Source organism: Lipotes vexillifer, unplaced genomic scaffold, assembly GCF_000442215.2.
Source record: "Lipotes vexillifer unplaced genomic scaffold, Lipotes_vexillifer_v1.1 scaffold162, whole genome shotgun sequence".
NCBI classification, from domain to species: Eukaryota; Metazoa; Chordata; class Mammalia; order Artiodactyla; family Lipotidae; genus Lipotes; species Lipotes vexillifer.
The window spans coordinates 334,820-357,003 of NW_006779114.1; the positions used below are offsets into that span (position 1 = coordinate 334,820).

The following is a 22,184-nucleotide window of genomic DNA, read 5'->3' on the forward strand; positions in this document are numbered from 1 at the left end:
ATCTTAAATCTCATATTTAAGGAGGCAGGAATAAATGCAAGCTAAAGGTTTAATTGGTAAAGAAGCAGCAGTCACTTATTAGCCAGGAAAGGGGGATGTTTGGTCATTTTGTGCTTTGGATGATGTTCATGTTTTTGTTTTGATCCATCATGGTCAGAGTGGCCTTATCTGTTGCTGGTGTTCAGTTTATGTTTAGCAGTAGAACATCAAGACTTAGCTGTGAGGGTCAGATCTTAATCACATCAAGTCTCCACTGATAGTACCGGACACATTTCTATCTTTTAAGGCCTGCTTTTGTAGTTTGTTAGTTGTTCTTTCAAGTAATAATGATTTGCATACAGAAAGTGTCTAGTTCGGTTTGCAGCTTATACAGTCTCACAAGTGCTTTTCCTCAAGATAACCATTGTATTTCACTATGCAGTAGAAGTGCTTTATGCACACTTTCCATTTGGTCATGCAGAGTATTAAAACGACTTGTTGTTAAGGTGCTGAATAAAGGCCCCTCAAAAGATATGTCCATATTCTAACTCCCAGAATCTGTGAATGTTACTTGAATCAGAAAAAGGGTCTTAGCAGATATAATTAAGTTAAAAATCTTGAGATCATTTTGGGTTATGCAAGTGGGGCCTAAATCCAATGATAAGTGTCCATTTGGAAGAGAGACACAGACAGAAGAGAAGACACATTTGGAGAAGAAAAGGAGGCAATGTGTGATCATAGAGACAGAGATTAATGTGGCTACAAGCCAAGGAACACCTGGAGCTAGAAGAAATTGGAAGAGGCAAGGAATGAATTCTCCCCTAGAATCTCTGGAGGGAGTGTGGCTTTGCTGACATTTGATTTTGGACTTCTGGCCTCTAGAACGCTAGGAGAATAAATGTCTATTTTAAGCCACCAAATAGCCATTTGTGGTTATTTGTTATGGCAGCCTCAGGAAACGGGTGCACTTGTACTTAAGGATTGAGATGTAATGAAATCAGTTATTTTTACTAGTTTATAAAGGGCATTTGCAAGTGAAACTGACATCTATTACAGGGAGTATGTGGGGGTGGAAAATACAATGATGCTAGTACAGTTTGTTGCCAAACCCTTGATTGGTGCTAATGCACTGGCATTTTTTTTATCCACTGTTGGTCTTGTATCACAACTGAAGATGTCAATATGGTGAAACATAGGATTATTATGAAGACAGATTTGACCTTGCAGACTTCCTGAAAGGGTATTGGTGAGGGTGTGTGTCTGTGGACCACACTTGGAGAACTACAGGCTAAGGAAACCTGACCCAATTTCAGAACCCAGATTGAAAATGAAGAACTTTCTTTTTTGAGACTTTCTTTGTTAGGGCACAGGATATTGCAGCCACTGTATTCTTTTTCACTGACAACTCTGATGTAAACTGTAGCATAGTGTCTTGACTTGTAATAGTTCTGTTGAATCATAACTTGTTGAGTATTATGAACCTTATAGTACTAATGTAAATGTGCAGGCTGGAATGATTTATCTCCCTAGAAGGTAGATCTTTTACTTGTGACAGAAACCCAACTCAACCTCAACTTTCTCTTCTGCCCACTAACTGGCTGTTCCTTGCAGAGAAATACCTATCAAGGCAGCAACACTTTTTGTTGGGTGTCTTGTCTTTTGATGAGGTCTCCTTTTCTACCTGCATTCTTTACATACATAGCTCTTTTGGAAAAATTAAAATTTTTGAAAAAAACTTATGATTTATTCTTCTACCAAATTATACTAGGAGATCTTTGAGCCTTTCCTCTCTCCTCTCCATGGTTCCTAACTTGTGAGCACATGTGTGCTCACAGACACACACTCAGATGTACCTTTCACTTCATTGTCTAGCTGTTTCTCAGCCTTTTCCCAGAATCTGGTTTCATCATTGCAGAATTACAAATATTGATTTCCATAGATATTAAAGGTTTGGCATTAGCTTGTTTATAGCCAAACTGAGGAGGACAAAGTACAGTAAGGGTAATTCGTTTATATTTTAGAGTTGCCTATAAAAAGGAATTTTAAGCTTACTAATGTTTAAAAATCATATTATATTTTCATTTAATTGTTTTGAAACAATTAAATGAAGGTATAGCTGAGAAGGTGCCCCTTCTCAGCTATAGTGCTGAGAAGGGAGACCCAGCCCTGAAACTGTTAGTTGGGAGTGTGAGCATTGGGCCTGGAGAAACATAAAAGAAGCTATTTTGCTTAAATTAGACAAGGAAGAAAGTACTTGTCCCCAGACACAAAGAGAATGCTGGGTTGGGGAAAGTACCAAAGCTGCAAGGTAGCACAATCTCTTAGTTGCAATCTCTTAGTTGGTGAATGGATTAAAGGTGTTCTCGTGAAAAACTACCACAGCAAAAACAGACTATGCCTCTGTAAGCAATAAGGAGAGTCTGTGTAAGTACTTAGTAATACTAGTTTTTTTCAGTGGCTTGGGACTAGCTGACGACTAGAAGGAGAATCCAGGGTGTTGTCTTACTTATGTCTAGTAGGAAATGTGTCTGGTAGGCACTGATGCTGTAATTCAGTTTACAGTGTGGGAGTAGATTTGCCTTAGTTTATTGCATGTGGTGAGGTGAGAGTCATTTGTTAGCAGTGTGACTAGTCTAGCATGTTGTGGGCATTGCCCTGTGCAGGCACTTAGTTCACATCTTTCTTCACACTGCTGAGTTATTTACCATCCTTCATCCACTTAACATAATATAAAATTTTGTTAATATCTGCTGTCTGCTATTATCTTCTCTCTCTTTCTGTTGGTCGGTGGGGGTTTATACTTATTTCTTGTATGCTTTTTAATTAATTCTTTTCTGGAGGGAACAGAAAGGGTCCACTCATTCCATTGCCTGTACTGGAAATCTCAGCCTTGATTTACTACCAAATGTTGCATTATACCTAGGGCATTAACTTTTTCTTTAATTCCTGGAACCTGTGCCTGTTTACGCTAGAAAATATTATTTCACATTCTTCTCCACTGCCCCCAAACCCACGCCCTTTTACATTGTTCTGTTCCCCCAGCCAAGAAGACTCGTGAACTTTCGTGTTTGTAGTTTGTATTACAGAAAAATGTAGGCATATTAAATAAGCTGTTTCATACTGTTCCTGGTATGCTTTGAGAAAGGATTTTGGTTTGGACCTTCTCCTCTCCAGTGAAAATCACACGTTGCTCACTGTTTAGAGATTTCTGCCTGCTCTGAGCCGAATCTCACTTGCTAGGGTAGAAGACCCATCCGTTTATATGACTACATGTCTGGCACTATTGACCCTTGGTAATTTGTTACAACTTTTCTCACTTGTTTGCTTGTAGTGAAAGAACTCAGTACCATGTAACTTTATAAGTGAAATAGATCACAGTGAAATGTTTTCAGAACCTATTCAGAATTGGACGTTGGCTCATTTAAATGGTTGGTATTGCCAAATGCATCCAGTTCAGAAAGAAGTGAAATAAATATGAAAGCTGTCTTTAGCTCATTGGTGAAATGAAGGAAACATTGTGAATATGAGGGTGAGTTGTCATGGGAAATTAAATGGGAATGAAAAATATTAATAATCTTAAATTGGTTTTGCTATGCATACCAATTTTTAAATGTGTCAGGTTACACTGGCAGATGGATGCTATGAAGACTTTGACCTTCACAGGGAAACACAATTCATTTGCCAATTGAATGAATGTAAGAACACAAAAAATGAGTGAGGTACTGTGTAATTTAGGAATTGATGACTAGCTAATTGAAAAGAGTAAAAAGGAGAAATGAGTGCTAAGCTTTGGTATCTGGGTCGAATTGTGGAAACTCAAGCATTCTTCAGTTAAATTCAACATCTCAAAACAATGTTTAATGATCTTGGTTTGCTCGTGTAGCAGGCTGGTCACAAGCAATGAATTGGCTTTTTAAAATTTCCCTGACCAAATAATGTTTAAAATATAAGTATATAACTGTGAGATCAAAAAACTTGACATGATTTTAAAAGTACTTATATTTTCTTTTTGTTTTTGTCATTTTGTCAACATAAATCTGCATACTTCCAGTTTTAGTGCAGTATCATACATTTTTTAATTTTACATTTTTAGAGGTATAATTTATATGCAATACAGGCACAGATTTTAAGCAAGTTCTCTTATGCCCTTTCCAGCCTCTTGCCCTCCTCTAATACAACTACTACTATTCATTCAACTAGCTTATTAACTTTGTCCATTTTAGGACTTAACAATAAACATAATTATACAGTGTATACTCTTTTATGTCTGGTTTCTTTTGTTTAACATATGTTTTGAAAATTCTTTCGTGTTGTTGGATGGGTGAGTAGTTATTTCATTTTCAATGCTGAGTTGTATTCCATTGTGTGAATGTAGTACAATTTGTTTATCTGTTCACTTGCTGATGGACATTTGGGTTATTTCTGCTTCTTGGCTAGTATGAATAAAATTGTTGTGATCAGTCATGTACAAATCTTTTAAGTACATTCGTGTTCATATCTGTTGGGTGAATGCCCAGGAATGAAATTGCTGAGTAGTTGTATGTTTAATAAAGGAGTGATTCTCAGCTATGGATGATTTTTCCACCTTGGGGGACATTTGGCAGTGTCTAGGAACATTTTTGATAACCACGACTGAGTGAGGGTTGGATAGAGGTTAAAGATACTGCTAAACAATATACAAGGTACAAGATAGCTCTGCCTGCAAAGAATTATTTGGTACACAATATCTATAATGCTGAGGTTGAGAATTCCTGCTTTATACAAAATTGCCGAACAGTATTCCAAAGTAGTTGTGTTATTGTAGATCAGCATAGATGACAGTTTCCATTTGTTACATGTATTCTGAAAAATTTGTTATTATTAGTCTTAATTTTAGTTATTCTAGTGGTATCCTATTTGTGGTTTTAATTTGCATTTCCTTTATCAGATAGTGATGTTAAGCATTTTTTCTTGTGCTTTTGACCATTCCTATATCTTTCTTTTTCCAGTTTTGAGATAATTGACATAACATTGTATAAGTTTAAGGTATATAATGTGATGCTTTGGTATATGTATAGACTGTGAAATGATTACCACAATAAGGTTAGTGAACACATTTATCATCTCTCATGGTTACCTTTTTTTTTTTTTGACAAGAACTTTTAAGACCTATCCTTTTAACAACTTTGAAGTCTATAATACAGCACTTAACTATAGTCACCATGCTTTATGTTAGATCCCCAGAACTTATTTCTCTTAGAATTTGAAGTTTGATTACCATCACCCATATTCCATTCCCCAACCCTGGCAACCACCAATCTACTGCTTCTATGAGTTTGACTCTTTTAGATGCCACATATAAATAAGATCATACAGTTTTTTGTTTTGTATTTCTCTGCCTGACTTATTTCACTCACATAATACCCTCAAAGTTCATCCATGTTGCCACAAATGGCAGGATTTCCTTTTTTATGGCTGAATAATATTCCATTGTACACATATTTCCTGGTTTAAACTATATCACAAAGCTATAATAAAACAGTATGGTGCTGTCATAAAACAAGTACATGGATCAGTGGAAAAGAATTGAGAGTCCAGAAATAAACCTGTGCATAGATGGTTAACTAATATTTGACAAGGGAGCCAAAAATACTCAGTAGGGAAGTGTAGTCTCTTCAATAAATGGTGCTAAGGAAAACTGTATATCCACATGCAAAAGAATGAAACTGGGCCCCTAACTTACACCACTTACAAAAATTAACTTGAAATGGATTAAAGATTTAAATTTAAGACTTGAAACCATAAAAATCCTAGAAGAAAACATAGGCTATGGCATGACAACACAGGCAAAAAAAATCAAAAATACACAGGTGTGATTACATTAAACAGAAAAGCTTCTGCACAGCAAAACAAACAAGCAACAACAAAACCAACAACAAATGTAAAGGTAGCTTATGGAATGGGAGAAAATATTTGCAAACCATATATCTGATAAGGAATTATAACATCCAAGATATTGAAGGAACTCATATAGTTAAATAGCAAAAAGTCAAACAATCTGATTCAAAAAGTGGGCAGACGACTTGAATAGACATTTTTTTCAAAGAAGACATACGAGTGGGCAGAAGACTTGAATAGACTTTTTTTCCCAAAGAAGACATACAAATGGCCAATAGGTACATGAAAATGTGCTCAATATCACTAATCATTAGGAACATGCAAATCAGAAGCACTGTAAGATGTCATCTCAAATCTGTTAGAATGGCTGTTATTAAAATGATAAGAGATAACATGCTGGTGAGGATATGGAGAAAAGAAAACCCTTGTGCACTGTTAGTGGGAATGTATTATAAATTGGTATAACCACCATGGAGTACAATGTGGAGGTTCCTCAAAAAATTAAAATTAGAACTACCATGTGATCCAGCAATTCCACTTCTTGGTATATATCTGAAGGAAATGAAATACTACCTTGAAGAGATATCTGTATTCTGATGTTTACTGCAGCATTATTTACAATAGCCAAAGACATGGAAATCAACCTAAGTGTTCTATACCTTTTGCAAAAGTTTCTCTTCAGTTCGTGTCCAATGGAAAAACTGGATTGTTTACATAATCTTGTTCAAAATCCTTTTCCAGACATACCTCTTGCATATTTTTTCCCTTGGTCTGTAGCTTTCCTTTTATTTTCTTAATGGTATCTTTCGAAGTACAGAACATTTAAACTTGAGTCTAGTTTATTACTTTTATTTCTTTTTTTGGCTAGTGCTTTCTGTGCCCTATGAAGGCTTTGCTTATACGAAGATATCACAAAGATACTCTTCTTGGTTATCATCTAGAGCAGTAGTTCCCAACCTTTTTGGCACCAGGGACCGGTTTCATTGAAGACAATTTTTCTATGGACTGGTGGAGCTGTGGTGGTGGTGGTTCAGGCAGTAATGCGAGTGATGTGGAACGGCAGATGAAGCTTTGCTCGCTGGCTGCTCACCTCCTGCTGTACAGCCCGGTTCCTGACAGGCTGCAGACCGGTAGCAGTCCACGGCCTGGGGGTTGGGGACCCCTGGTCTAGAAGCCTGTAGTTTTAGGTTTCATATTCTATTGGAATGGATTTTTAAAATGTATGGTATGAGGTGGGGATCAATATATATTTATTTCCTTATGGATTTTCAGATCTTACAGACCATTTCTTCAAAAGACTATTCTTTCCCCAATTAATTTCTTTGTCTTCTGCCTAAACTCAGTTGATCTATTTTGTGGGTCCATTGTTGAACTTTCTATTCTCCTCTGTTTAATCTGTATCTATGCTTATTGCTAATATCACAGTGCCTTAATTACTGTAGTTTTATATAGTAAGTCATGGAAATAGGTATGATGTAAGCCCTTCAATTTTATTTTTCTTCAATATTATTTTGCCTACTCTAAGTCTTTTGAATTTCCAGATAAATTTTAGAATATGCCTATTAGTTTCTATTATAAACATGTTAGAATTTTAATGATGATGGCATTGATCAGTTTGAGGAAAATTGATATATTAATATTAATAATATTGAATCTTCCAGTTCACAAACATGAATTCTCTCTCCATTTGTTTCTTTAGAGCTTTAATTGCTGACATCATTGTTTTAGAATTTTCTGTTACAGTTCTCAAAGAGTTTTGTGTTTCTTTTAAAGTTTTTTATGATTTGTTTTTAAGACTTTATTTTTTTAGAGTAGTTTTAGGTTCACAACAAAATTGAGAGGAATGTACAAAGGTTTCCTGTATATCCCCTTATCCCCCACATGGGTAGACTACCCCAGGGGGATATATTTGTTAAAATTGATGCCTAAATTGACACATAATAATTGCCCAAAGGACACACTTTACATTAGGGTATACTTTCGGTGTTGTACGATCTATGGGTCTGGACCAATGTGTAATGACATTCATCCACCTTTATAGTATCATACAGAATATTTTCACTGCCCTGAAAATCCTTCCTTACAATGCTTCCCCTATTGTAAATTTCTTTTTAAGTATTTTGTGATTTTTTTTATAACATGTAACTGTTATTTGAAAAAAAAATTATATTGTTGCTAGTACAACAAACTAGAATACAGTTGGTGCTTTGATTTTGTATCCTGTAAAATTGGTAAATTTACATGTTATTTCTATTAAGGTTTCTTTTTTGGTAGATTGCTTAGGATTTTCTGAATAAACAATTCTGTCTTCGAAGAATAGAAGTTTTAATTTTTCCTTTTCAATTACTGTGCTTTTATTCATTTTTCCTGCCTACTGCAGTGGCTAGGACTTCCAATATAATATTGAACAGAAGTGGTGAGAGCAGGCATTCTTGCCTTTTCCCTGATTTTGGGCAAATGCATTTAATATTTCACCATTAAATAGATGTAGAGTGTAGATTGTTTATTCCATTTTGCCTCTCCAAAGTTTGTCTTGGGTTCATCTAAATATCGGAAAGGGAAGTAAAATTGTGATTGCCATACTGGGCTTCAGGTGTCTGTTACTTGGAACTCAGTCCCCTCCACTGCTCCCCATCCTAGGTGAGATTTCAGGTGCAAGAAGACAAGATCCCCATTAAGTGATTGGGGGAGCCATACTAGGTTAGGAATTTTATGCCCCTCGGGAGCTGCTGTCTTTTTGTAATGCCATGGGTATCTTTTACATGGTCCTTGCAAAGGACATATCCATTACAAAGAAGCTTGAATTTATACTTCCTATCAGATTATTAGTAGTTCTCTTAGTCCAGATGCAGACTACCAACAGGGATCATTTTTACTGTAAACATAAAGGTTGTGGGCATACTAACTTTATCAGGTAGGAGATACCTCATAAAGGAGATTGAGCTAGGAAGTTAACCAAATGTCTGGTTACCTACATCATAGCTGTCTTTCATCAAATTGATAAAGTTCTCTTCTCTTCCTAGTTTTCTGAGTGCTTTTCTTTTTAAAATTATGAATGGGCATAATTTAGTCATGTGTATTTTTTATTTCTATTAAGATAATATACAGTTTTTGTTCCTGATTCAGTTAATGTGGTGAATTACATTAATGGATTTTGCATTTCTGGGCTAGACCCAAATTAGTCATTGTGTACTGTCCTTTTTATATATTGCTTGGTTAAGTTTGCTAATATTTTTAAAGAATTTTTACATCAATGTTCATGAGTAATATTGGTCTTTAATTTTGTTTTATAATGTCTTTAGCAGGTGTTGGTGTCAGGGTTATGTTTGCCTCATGAGAGAAGTTTGATGATTTTAAGGTTGTTATTATTTTATCCTTAAATGATTGATAGAATTCACCAGTGAAGCCAGCAGTGCTTGGAAAATTTTTGTGGGAAAATTTTAAATTCTGAATTTAGTTTCTTTAGTAGATATAGGGATATTCAGATTTTTTTCTTCTCGTATTAGTTTTAATTGGTTTTGTTTTCTGGTTACTTGTCAATTTAATCTAAGTTGTTTTTGGATAATTTCAGTCTACCTGTCTTAAGAGCCATTGATTCTTTTTGCTATTGTGTCCAATTTTCTGTCAGTTCTATCTGATAAATTTTTTATTTTATACATTTGGTTTTCAAAATCTGGGATTTCTGCTTTTCCATTTGATTTTCTTTTGATTATTTCATTCTCTATTGAAATATCCATTTTTTTACCCATTAAGTCTACCTTTTTATGTAGACGCTTTTATATATTTGTTACAGAAAATTCTTATTTATTAATTCCAGTGTATGGATCATTTGTGGATTTGTCTCTATTGATTGTTTTTTCTCTTGACTGTGAGCCACATTTTTCTATTTTTTTATGTCTAATTTTTTAAAAAATTGTATATTATTGTACATTCCAGATGCTGTGTTGTAGAAGCTATGAATTTTGTTATCTTCTTCTGAAGGGTGTTTTGTTCTACTAGGTGGTTAAGTTTTTGACAGACCCCCTTGAACTTGTTGAGGCTTCATGTCTGGCCTTTTTAAGGAAGTTCTGTTTTGGTTTCATCCTTAGTTTTGCAGCACATTCCTTAGTCCTGGATCCTTTCTGGAGTTTCAGTGGAAAGATCAAGGTATATATCAAACTTATCTAATTTGGTGGGACTGAGACTCCAAATTTTGTCTTTTTCAGTGAACAGCAGCTGGATCTCTACTCAGCTCTTTCTGTCTTCCAGCTGTTGTTTCTCCTTAAGTTTCTAGGAGTTTTGTCACTTACATGTGCATTTCAGCTGTCAACCAAGGTTCTTAGAAGAATTATACATAGATATATGAGCTATCTCTGTGACTCCCTCTGCTTTGGGATTTCTCTTCTTAATTTCTAGATTCTCTGGGCCTGAAGTATATGTTCTGACTCTTCAGAGTAATAGATAGTGGCTTTCTGCTTTAGTGTTAGCAGTCCATATTGAGTGGACTGGGAGTCCCCTCAGAGGAAAAGCCATATAAGTGCGTATGGTAGGGAGAATGCTAAAAATGGCCCCTCAAGATTCCACACACTAATCCCTGGTGCCTGTGAATATGTTGAGACATCATCTCTGTGATGATGTTATGTTATATAGCACAGTTGACCTTAAGATCGGGAGGTTATCTTGCAGGGGGGCGCTCACTACTCACATGAGATACTTTAAAATTAGAGTTTTTTCTGCATGCTGGCAGAAGAGGAACTCAGAAATTCAAAGCACAGGGAGGATTTGACACACTATTGCTGGCTTAAAGATGATGGGGGCCACATGAGAAGGCAGTCTTAAGGAATTGAGAGAAATTCCTAGCTGACAACCATCAAGGAAACAGGGACCTCAGTCCTATAACCACAAGGAACTATATTCTGCTAGAGGACTGTGTGAGCTTGGAAGCAGATTTTTCTCCAGAGGTTCCAGGCGAGAACTTGGCTGAGCCAACATCTTGATTTCAGTCTTGTGACTAAATGGAGACCTTAGTCATGCTGGCTAGATTTCTGACTTGCTGAATTGTGAACTATATAATGGATGTTATTTTTTAAAATTTAATTTTATTTGTTTTTTTATACAGCAGGTTCTTATTAGTCATCAATTTAATATATATCAGTGTATACATGTCAATACCAATCGCCCAGTTCATTACACCCCCACCCCCACCCCACCACGGCTTTCCCCCCTTGGTGTCCATACGTTTGTTCTCTACATCTGTGCCCAATCCCTGCCCCGCAAACCAGTTCATCTGCACCATTTTTCTAGGTTCCACTTACATGCGTTAATATATGATATTTGTTTTTCTCTTTCTGACTTACTTCACTCTGTATGACAGTCTCTAGATTCATCCACGTCTCAACAAATGACTCAATTTCATTCCTTTTTATGGCTGAGTAATATTCCATTGTATATACGTACCACATCTTCTTTATCCATTCATCTGTCGACGGGCATTTAGGTTGTTTTCATGACCTGGCTATTGTAAATAGTGCTGCAGTGAACATTGGGGTGCATGTGTCTTTTTCAATTATGGTTTTTTCTGGGTATATGCCCAGTAGTGGGATTGCTGGATCATATGGTAATTCTATTTTTAGTTTTTTAAGGAACCTCCATACTGTTCTCCATAGTAGCTGTATCAATTTACATTCCTACCAACAATGCAAGAGGGTTCCCTTTTCTCCACACCCTCTCCAGCATTTGTTGTTTGTAGATTTTCTGATGATGCCTATTCTAACTGGTGTGAGGTGATACCTCATTGTAGTTTTGATTTGCATTTCTCTAATAATTAGTGATGTTGAGCAGCTTTTCATGTGCTTCTTGGCCATCTGTATGTTTTCTTTGGCGAAATGTCTATTTAGGTCTTCTGCCCATTTTTGGATTGGGCTGTTTGTTTTTTTAATAATGAGCTGCGTGAGCTGTTTGTATATTTTGGCGATTTACCTTTGTCTGCTGATTCGTTTGCAAATATTTTATCCCATTCTGAGGGTTGTCTTTTCGTCTTGTTTATGGTTTCCTTTGCTGTACAGAAACTTTTAAGTTTCTTTAGGTCCCATTTGTTTATTTTTGTTTTTATTTCCATTACTCTCGGCGGTGGATCAAAAAAGATCTTGCTGTGTTTTATGCCAAAGAGTGTCCTTCCTATGTTTTCCTCTAAGAGTTTTATAGTGTCTGGTCTTACATTTAGGTCTAGAATCCATTTTGAGTTTATTTTTGTGTATGGTGTTAAGGAGTGTTCTAATTTCATTCTTTTACATGTAGCTGTCCAGTTTTCCCAGCACCACTTATTGAAGAGACTGTTGTTTCTCCATTGTATATCCTTGCCTCCTTTGTCATAGATTAGTTGACCATAGGTGCGTGGGTTTATCTCTGGGCTTTCTATCTTGTTCTGTTGATCTATGTTTCTGTTTTTGTGCCTGTACCATATTGTCTTGATTACTGTAGCTTTGTAGTATAGTCTGAAGTCAGGGAGTCTGATTCTTTCAGCTCCCTTTTTTTCCCTCAAGACTGCTTTGGCTATTCGGGGTCTTTTGTGTCTCCATACACATTTTAAGATGTTTTGTTCTAGTTCTGCAAAAAAATGCCATTGGTAATTTGATAGGGATTGCATTGAATCCATAGATTGCTTTGGGTAGTACAGTAATTTTCACAATGTTGATTCCTCCAATCCAAGAACATGGTATATCTCTCCATCTATTTGTATCATCTTTAATTTCTTTCATCAGTTTCTTATGGTTTTCTGCATACAGGTCTTTTGTCTCCCTAGGTAGGTTTATTTCTAGGTATTTTATCCTTTTGGTTGCAGTGGTAAATGGGAGTGTTCCCTTAATTTCTCTTTCAGATTTTTCGTCATTAGTGTATAGGAATGCCAGAGATTTCTGTGCATTAATTTTGTATCCTGCTACTTTACCAAATTCATTGATTAGCTCTAGTAGTTTTCTGGTGGCATCTTTAGGATTCTCTATGTATAGTATCATGTCATCTGCAAACAGTGACAGTTACTTTTTCTTTTCCAATTTGTATTCCTTTTATTTCTTTTTCTTCTCTGATTGCCATGGCTAGGGCTTCCAAAACTATGTTGAAAAATAGTGGTGAGCATGCACATCCTTGTCTTGTTCCTGTTCTTAGAGGAAATGCTTTCAGTTTTTCCCATTGAGAATGATGTGTGCTGTGGGTTTGTCATATATGGCCTTTATTATGTTGAGGTAGGTTCCCTCCATGCCCACTTTCTGGAGAGTTTTTATCATAAATGGGTGTTGAATTTTGTCAAAAGCTTTTTCTGTATCTATTGAGATGATCATATGGTTTTTCTTCTTCAGTTTGTTAATATGGTGATTCACATTGATTGATTTGCATATATTGAAGAATCCTTGCATCCTTGGGATAAATCCCACTTGATCATGGTGTCTGATCCTTTTAGTGTGTTGTTGGATTCTGTTTGCTTGTATTTTGTTGAGGATTTTTGCATCTATATTCATGAGTGGTATTGGTCTGTAATTTTCTTTTTTGTAGTATCTTTGTCTGGTTTTGGTATTAGGGTGATGGTGGGCTCATAGAATGAGTTTGGGAGTGTTCCTTGCTCCCCAATTTTGTGGAAGAGTTTGAGAAGGATGGGTGTTAGCTCTTCTCTAAATGTTTGATAGAATTCACCTGTGAAGCCATCTGGTCCTGGGCTTTTGTTTGTTGGAAGATTTTTAATCACAGTTTCAATTTCATTACTTGTGACTGGTCTGTTCATATTTTCTATTTCTTCCTGCTTCATTCTTGGAAGGTTATACTTTTCTAAGAATTTGTCCATTTCTTCCAGGTTGTCCATTTTGTTGGCATAGGGTTGCTTGTAGTAGTCTGTTAGGTTGCTTTGTATTTCTGCGGTGTCTGTTGTAACTTCTCCTTTTTCATTTATAATTTTATTGATTTGAGTCCTCTCCATCTTTTTTTTGATGAGTCTGGCTACTGCTTTATCAATTTTGTTTATCTTCTCAAAGAACCAGCTTTTAGTTTTATTGATCTTTGCTATCGTTTTCTTTGTCTCTATTTCATTTATTTCTGCTCTGATCTTTATGATTTTTTTCCGTCTGCTGACTTTGGGTTTTGTTTCTTCTTTCTCTAGTTCCTTTAGGTGTAAGTTTAGAGTATTTACTTGAGATTTTTCTTGTTTCTTGAGGTAGGCTTGTATAGCTATAAACTTCCCTCTTAGAACTGCTTTTGCTCCATCCCATAGGTTTTGAGTCGTCGTGTTTTCATTGTCATTTGCCTCTAGATATTTTTTGATTTCCTCAGTGATCTCTTGGTTATTTAGTAACGTATTGTTTAGCCTCCATGTGTTTGTGTTTTTTATGTTTTTTTCCCTGTAATTCATTTCTAATCTCAGAGCGTTGTGGTCAGAAAATATGCTTGATAGGATTTCAATGTTTTTAAATTTACTGAGGCTTGATTTGGGACCCATGATGTGATGTATCCTGGAGAATGTTCCGTGCACACTTGAGAAGAAAGTGTAATCTGCTGGTTTTGGATGGAATGTCCTATAAATATCAATTAAATCTATCTGGTCTAATTTGTCAGTTAAAGCTTCTGTTTCCTATTGATTTTCATTTTGGATGATCTGTCCATTGGTGTAAGTGAGGTGTTAAAGTCCCCCACTATTATTGTGTTACTGTTGATTTTCTCTTATATAGTTGTTAGCAGTTGCGTTATGTATTGAGGTGCTCCTATGTTGGGTGCATATATATGTATAATTGTTATATCTTCTTCTTGGACTGATCCCTTGATCATTATGTTGTATCCTTCCTTGTTTCTTATAACATTCGTTTTTTTAAGGTCTGTTTTGTCTGATATGAGTATTGCTAGTTCAGCTTTCTTTTGATTTCCATTTGCATGGAATATCTTTTTCCATCCCCTCACTTTCAGTCTGTATGTATCTGTAGTTCTGAAGTGGGTCTCTTGTAGATAGCATATATATGGGTCTTGTTTTTGTATGCATTCAGCAAGCCTGTGTCTTTTGGTTGGAGCATTTAATCCATTCACGTTTAAGGTAATTATCGATATGTATGTTCCTATGACCATTTTCTTAATTGTTTTGGATTTGTTTTTGTAGGTCATTTTCTTCTCTTGTGTTTTCTACTTAGAGAAGTTCCTTTAGCATTTGTTGTATAGATGGTTTGGTGGTGCTGAATTCTTTTAGCTTTTGCTTGTCTGTAAAGCTTTTGATTTCTCCATCGCATCTGAATGAGATCCTTGCTGGTAGAGTAATCTTGGTTGTAGGTTCTTCCCCTCATCACTTTTAAGTATGTCTTGCCACTCCCTTGTGACTTGTAGAGTTTCTGCTGAGAAATCAGCTGTTAACCTTATGGGAGTTCCCTTGTACGTTATTTTTCGTTTTTCCCTTGATGCTTTCAGTAATTTTTCTTTGTCTTTAATTTTTGCCAGTTTGATTACTGTGTGTCTTTGCATGTTTCTCCCTGGGTTTATCCTGTATGAGACACGCTGTGCTTCCTGGACTTGGGTGGCTATTTCCTTTCCCGTGTTAGGGAAGTTTTCAACTATAATCTCTTCAAATATTTTCTCTGGTCCTTTCTCTCTCTCTTCTCCTTCTGGGACCCCTATAATGTGAATGTTGTTGCATTTAACGTTGTCCCAGAGTTCTCTTAGGCTGTCTTCATTTCTTTTCATTCTTTTTTCTTTTTTCTGTTCTGCAGCAGTGAATTCCACCATTCTGTCTTCCAGTTTACTTATCCGTTCTTCTGCCTTGCCTTTGTTATTCTGATCCTTCTAGTGTATTTTTCATTTCAGTTATTGTATTGTTCATTTCTGTTTGTTAGCTCTTTAATTCTTCTAGGTCTTTGTTAAACATTTCTTGCATGTTCTTGATCTTTGCCTCCAATCTTTTTCCGAGGTCCTGGATCATCTTCACTATCATTATTCTGAATTCTTTTTCTGGAAGATTGCCTATCTCCACTTCGTTTAGTTGTTTTTCTGGGGTTTTATCTTGTTCCATCTGGTACATAGCCCTCTGCCTTTCCATCTTGTCTGTCTTTCTGTCAATGTGGTTTTTGTTCCACAGGCTGTAGGATTGTAGCTCTTCTTGCTTCTGCTATCTGCCCTCTGGTGGATGAGGCTATCTGAGAGGCTTGTGCAAGTGTCCAGGTGGGAGGGACTGATGGTGCATAGAGCTGGCTGTTCCTCTGGTGGGCAGAGCTCAGTAAAACTTTTATCTGCTTGTCAGCTGATGGGTGGGGCTGCGTTCTCTCCCTGTTGGTTGTGTGTCCTGAGGCAACCCAACACTGGAGCCTACCTGGGCTGTTTGTTGGGGCTAATGGCGGACTCTGGGAGGGCTCACACCAAGGAGTACTTCCCAGAACTTCTGCTGCCAGTGTTCTTGTACCCCCGGTGAGCCATAGCCACCCCCCGCCTCTGCAGGAGACCCTCCAACACTAGCAGGTATGTCTGGTTCAGTCTCCCCTTTTGTCACTGCTCCTTCCCCTGTGTCCCAATGCACACACTACTTTGTGTGTGCCCTGCAAGGGTGGAGTCTCTGTTTCCCCCAGTCCTGTCGAAGTCCTGCAATCAAACCCCGCTAGCCTTCAAAGTCTGATTCTCTACGAATTCCTCCTCCCGTTGCAGGACCCCCAGGTTGGGAGGCCTGATGTGGGGCTCAGAATCTTCACTCAAGTGGGTCGACTTCTGTGGTAAAGTGTTCTGCAGTCTGTGAGTTACCCACCCAGCAGTTATGGGATTTGATTTTACTGTGATTGCACCCCTGCTACCTTCTCATTGTGGCTTCTCCTTTGTCTTTGGATGTGGGGTATCTTTTTAGTGAGTTCCAGTGTCTTCCAGTCAATGATTGTCCAGCAGCTAGTTGTGATTCTCATGTTCTCACAAGAGGGAGTGAGAGCACATGCTTCTACTCTGCCATCTTGGTCACAGGCTCCATGGATGCTATTTTAAATGGCTAAGTTTGTGGTAATTTGTTTTGCAGCAATTGAAAACTAGTAAAACAGGGATTTCACCCAGCAAGATTTCCTTCTTTCTTGGTAATCCTGTTCAGTACCTACTTGATTTTGGTTGCCCTCCAGTGCCTTCAGAGAGTTGTTTTACATTTTTTTTTTTTTTTTTTTTCCGGTCCACGGCCCTCTCACTGTTGTGGCCTCTCCCGTTGCGGAGCACAGGCTCCGGACGCGCAGGCTCAGTGGCCATGGCTCACGGGCCCAGCCGCTCCGTGGCATGTGGGATCCTCCCGGACCGGGGCACAAACCCGTGTCCCCTGCATTGGCAGGCGGACTCTCAACCACTGCGCCACCAGGGAAGCCCGGTTTTACATATTTTGAGTGGAGGTTATAATTGCCATCTGTGGGAGTGCTAGTAGGTTACAAACTGTTTTACCATTGCCGGAGCTAAAACTCTCCATATTAATTTCAGGGTTTCCTTTTCTTTAAAAGACCATATTTATATGGTCTTCATGTTAGTTATACAATATTTCATTCTGTTGAAGTACCATTCTCCTAATGTTAGCTATTTGGTTGTTTCTGATTTTTGCTATAAAGAGCAAAAATATCTTATATTAGTCTGTGTTTTGGTTTTGTTTATTTATTTACTTAGGATAAATTTGGGGTAGAGTTCCTAGGTTAAAGAGATTAGAGGAAATAAAGCCTTTGGAGGGATATGTGAGTTCACATTCTGCTATGCTACTTAGTAGCTGTGAGACTGTGGCAATTTAACCTGTTGGAGCCTTATTTTCATCTTATTTGAAAAGTTAAGAAAATCTGTCCTTTGTGATTGTTTGAGCATTAAATTATATAGCTTATAGAAAGCACTGGGAAAAGAGAGGATACTTAATGGTAGATGAAGAGATGAGGATTATGATGATAGCTATTGATGTGTTTTGCCATCTTGCTTTCCGATAGTAAAATGTCAATTTACAGTTGGATTGCTTTCTTTAATAGGTCTTCTGTGTAACTAATGACACAAGGAGGGACAACTACAAAATGCAGAGCACAGGACAGCACAGCTGAAGTTAAAGATGAAAGAACAGACTTTATAATACTACCACATACATATTTGGTACTGAATCAGGTCTCCAAAAGATATAATTGTCCTATTCTCCTTAGTTTGTGCATCAAAAGGAAGTCTTTTGAGATGACTTAGAGGGGTGGTTTCTGGGCACTTTTCTTTACCTCTGTGCTTCGGTTTAGGTCTAGTATGTTTGTTCAGGCCAGCAGACTATATTATCTGGTTTGTTTCCAGTATAGCTGTCATTTGAATAATCTGAAAAGCTTTTTATTGGAGGTCTTTATCAAGTACTAGTTGGATTTGTAATTTTCCTAGTTTACCACATCCTCCATAAATATACTTGTCTTGTCTCTGTGTCCCAATGGATGCTACTGTATTACAACTCATTGAAATAACATAGTCTTAGCATTCCATTCAAGCATTTTATTAATGTAGATGCCTGGGTTATATTGTTGCAGAATGTTTGTTATTGACAACTTGCTCTCTTTTTATTTGGATGGGGCAATAAATACAGGTACTTAATTTACATAAGCCTATTAAATGAAATCTCAAGAGGAAAGAAAATAATTTTAAATGCAGTTTACAATGTGGTAACAGCTGATCCACTTACAAATAAGCTCATTTAGTGGAATTGGATTGAATGAAGGAAAAATAACTTTGCATAACATTATTGTTTGTGATATATACCAAACGGTATTTATGATACTGAGCTGCATGAAGAGATTAACTGTATTCCTATTGACCCCTTCTCTTCTCTCTTCTTACCCATAGAGGGTAAAAGAAGAAAGAGGGTTTTTGTTTTGTTTTCCAAAATGGTTCTATCAATGTGTAATTAAAATGGCTTTCTTTTAAAAGGGAAGCAAAGAGTCTGAGCTGCAGTTATTAGATGTTCTAAAAGTGTAGTTCAAGTTGCAAACCAAAGAATCATCTCTCCCGAATGTTTGTTTCCTTTCTTGAATGAATAATTTTCAGACTTTCTTTTTCGGGGTAGAAATAAAATTAGCAAGAGAGTATGAATAGGACAACTGAATTGTTCTATTTTTAATATCTCTTCAAAAGTTTTTAAAAGTTTCTTCTGTAATGTCATAAGGATTTTGTTTCCATTGGCCATTGGGAGTTAAGAGCACAGTCATCAGAAGAGATTATTCTCACATTTTCCTCTTTGACCTTCACAAAGGTGCATTTTCTTTCTTCACAAAGGTGCATTTTCTTTCTTCAGCTAATGTGGACCATAGAGTCCATTTGTTTAAAGGGTTGCAGCCTTAGGGCACAAATGTAATACATCAGCTCTTCCAATTAATTTCTGGCAAGCTCAGGTGATGACTTTGATAGGTTGGATCATGTATGGTATGGATATGGGACTTGGTTACCTTAGAAACCATCTTTTTTCTTAGGTTTCTGCTTAGGAATTGTGATTCTTACAGGCAATTCTGCAGAAGATTTTCAGATTTGAATTTGGATGTAGAGGACTCACCCACATTCTTCAGAGAAAGCATAAGCCTAGAATTCTTCTCCCATTAATTCATTCTGCAATCATTTTTAAAAACCTGGATATGGTTAAAATTTGTATCATCAGTTTTTCTCATCTGCAATTAAATTCTAGTTAGATTATTTCTAAACCACAAATTCTGCAGTTTCATTGTCCCAGGATCACTTTCTGCTTGCTTCTGTTCTATACATTTTATTAATCTATGGTAGTGTACCTGAGGCCACTATTCATGCACTATATTATCCTCATAACTGCTATTTTTTGTACATGTTTGTTTGGACGTTACTTTTATGAAAGCAATTAATTTGACTAATCCTGTGGAGAGAACTGAATATTCTTTTTCTCATCAGTACATCATTAAAGTTACAAATGAAAACTTTTTATAGTGGCCCAGTTTGCAGTGTCTACCAACCAGTAGGAGGCTGGGATCAAATCTTGAGAGCATTTAGAGTGTGAGGAAGATGGAGACAGACACTTGAGAATAGAAAAAGAATCCCACAAAAGAGTGGGATGGGAGGAAAGCCAGAGAGAGTATCAAGAAAGGAAGAGTAATCAGTGATATCAAATTTTGCCTGACAGGTTAATTAATTTCTCCTAGATCCATCCCTTCCTTCCTGCTCACTGATGGGGCCTGAGTTAAGGTCATTTCTCTATTTTTCACACATATGTACTCTGTCTGAAATATCCTTTTTCAGTGTCTACAACATTATGAATTCCTGTTAAACCTGTAAAACTTCAATTGTTCATTGCTTCTTTGAAACTGTTACTAGCTCCTGTTCCCTGTGATTTCCCCCTGTCATGTATAGGCTTCATTGAAATTATTTACCAGGTATTAAAATCATCTCTGTGACTATTTCTCCCATTAGACTGAGCTTTTTAAGATAGGGACTGTTTTAATGTCTTGGACATCTAGTGCCTAACACAGTTTGGCTTTAATGGAAGCTTAAAAATAACCAAGAAAGAACTGCAAAGACTCAAAAGGGGTCATTAATTTTAGCAATGAGGCAATAATTGGTGACCTTTCCCAGAGCAATTTTAATCAAGTAGTGGAGGTGGAAGCCATATTGAAGTGGGTTGATAAATGAAGAGATAAGTGGCCACAGTTGAGGTTGACTGTAAAAGGCATGGGTGGGAGTGGAGGCCGTAGCTGGCAGGGCAAGGAATATAAGGTGCAGAGTCTTGTACTGTGTGTAAGAAGTGGGAGGTGTGAACATAATTCAAAGCCTAAGACAAGGAGCCCTGCACCTTATGGAAGACAGTGGGGACAGTGAAGAGCAGCAGGTTCAGGAGGGGTGGAAGGGATCCAATCCAGGGTATGGGGGAGAGGTGAGCTTTGGGAGTGACAAGCTGTCCACATTCCCTTGAGAACGAAATGAAGAAAAGTTTAAATAATTGACTCAGAAGTGAATTTAGGGAGAGAATCCTTTATTTTTTTAAACAGGTTTAATTCACTTTACTTTTCTGGTGTAAAAGCTATGTGGTGACCACAGTTGGAGCCTGGGTCCTCTGCAGGGAGACTCTAGTTTGGGTCTTTTTGAGATGGTCAGTGAATTCCTGATAGGGAGACTTGGTGAAAGTTGTCTCTGTAGAGGCTTAGGGATACAGCTGTAGGTTTGGAGATGACATCAAAAGCAGCTTTGGTGGAGTTGCCAGGGAGCATTCTAGCCATCCTCAGTACCGTCTGCAGCAGCTTCTTGGGTATAGGGGCCTAGATGATGCCAGTGCCCCTGGGGGTGAGGATGAGAAGCACCTGCATAGAGCCACAGTGGCTAGTCACCTTGCAAGGGACGGTTAGGGCTTGCTGATCTTTTGTCCCCAGTAGCCTCTCCACATGGGGTGATGAAGAGCCTGGCCTGGACGATAGTCCCGAGGATGGCAGTGGCTACCTCCATGGAGTGCTTCACACCCAGACCAGCAGGTCTGTAGTAAACCCCAGTGGTGACAAATGCCTTAAACCTGGTCCACTGGCCAGCACAGGTCTGCTTTTGCATGGGCATAATCTTCAAAACCTTGAGGGACATACCTGAAAAAAGTCAGTGATCTCAGATTCTGTGAAGGGCAAGGAGAAGAAAGAGATCTCCTCCAGGGACTTTACTTCATATCCTTGACCAGGCAGCTCAGTTTGGTGACGGGGACCCACTTCTTGTCCTTTGCCATGCCTCCACGGAGCCCTTTCCGTAGCACCTGCCCATGATCCACTGTTAACGTGTTCTCTCGGAGAAGAAATGCAGAATTCTTCAAATCAGGTGCTTTCTCCTCTTGTACCTTAAATCGGAGCCAAAGTTGAGTATACACCAGCAGCATAGGCTTGGTAGCAGTTGCTTTTACTGTGTTTAGGTAGTTTGAATTGATGAGCAGAACAAAGAAGGAAATGTCATCTGTGTATTGTTTCATTCTGGTTTTTGTGAATGGCCTTATTCATTTCAGACTAATATTATAGGTATATCTAGGAGATAGCTCTTAAAATACTTGTGAAAAATATATGTGCAAGTTGATATTTTATACTACTGTATCATTCAGTTTCAAAGAAGAAACTCTAGTCATTTGAAGATGCAATTGAGCAGGCACAATCTGTTCAAATATTCAAAATTAGATGTATTTTATAAGCTCTGAAAAGATCTTTTCAGTAAAATGACGTCATTTTTTGCTGGCTCCTGTAAAATTGGCTTGTCCTTTGTCAGCAGAATGACTGGAGTTCTGCTTCCTGTTTATAAAGCTAAACTTTTTTATCCCGAAAATTGTATTGCCAGGCGTAGCCTGTAGGATACTTTTCATTGCAAGAAACAGGAAACACAACCAGAAATGGCTTAAAAAATGA

At 37.4% G+C, this 22,184-nt stretch overlaps 1 protein-coding gene and 1 pseudogene across 2 annotated transcripts in view; one reads left to right on the forward strand and one right to left on the reverse strand.

The window, feature by feature from the left end:
• DDX10 (DEAD-box helicase 10) overlaps positions 1–22,184 on the forward strand; it is a 286,645-nt gene that overhangs the window by 111,410 nt on the left and 153,051 nt on the right. The gene's annotated exons all lie outside the window — the stretch shown is intronic.
• LOC103074681 (40S ribosomal protein S2 pseudogene) lies at positions 20,910–21,760 on the reverse strand (annotated as a pseudogene).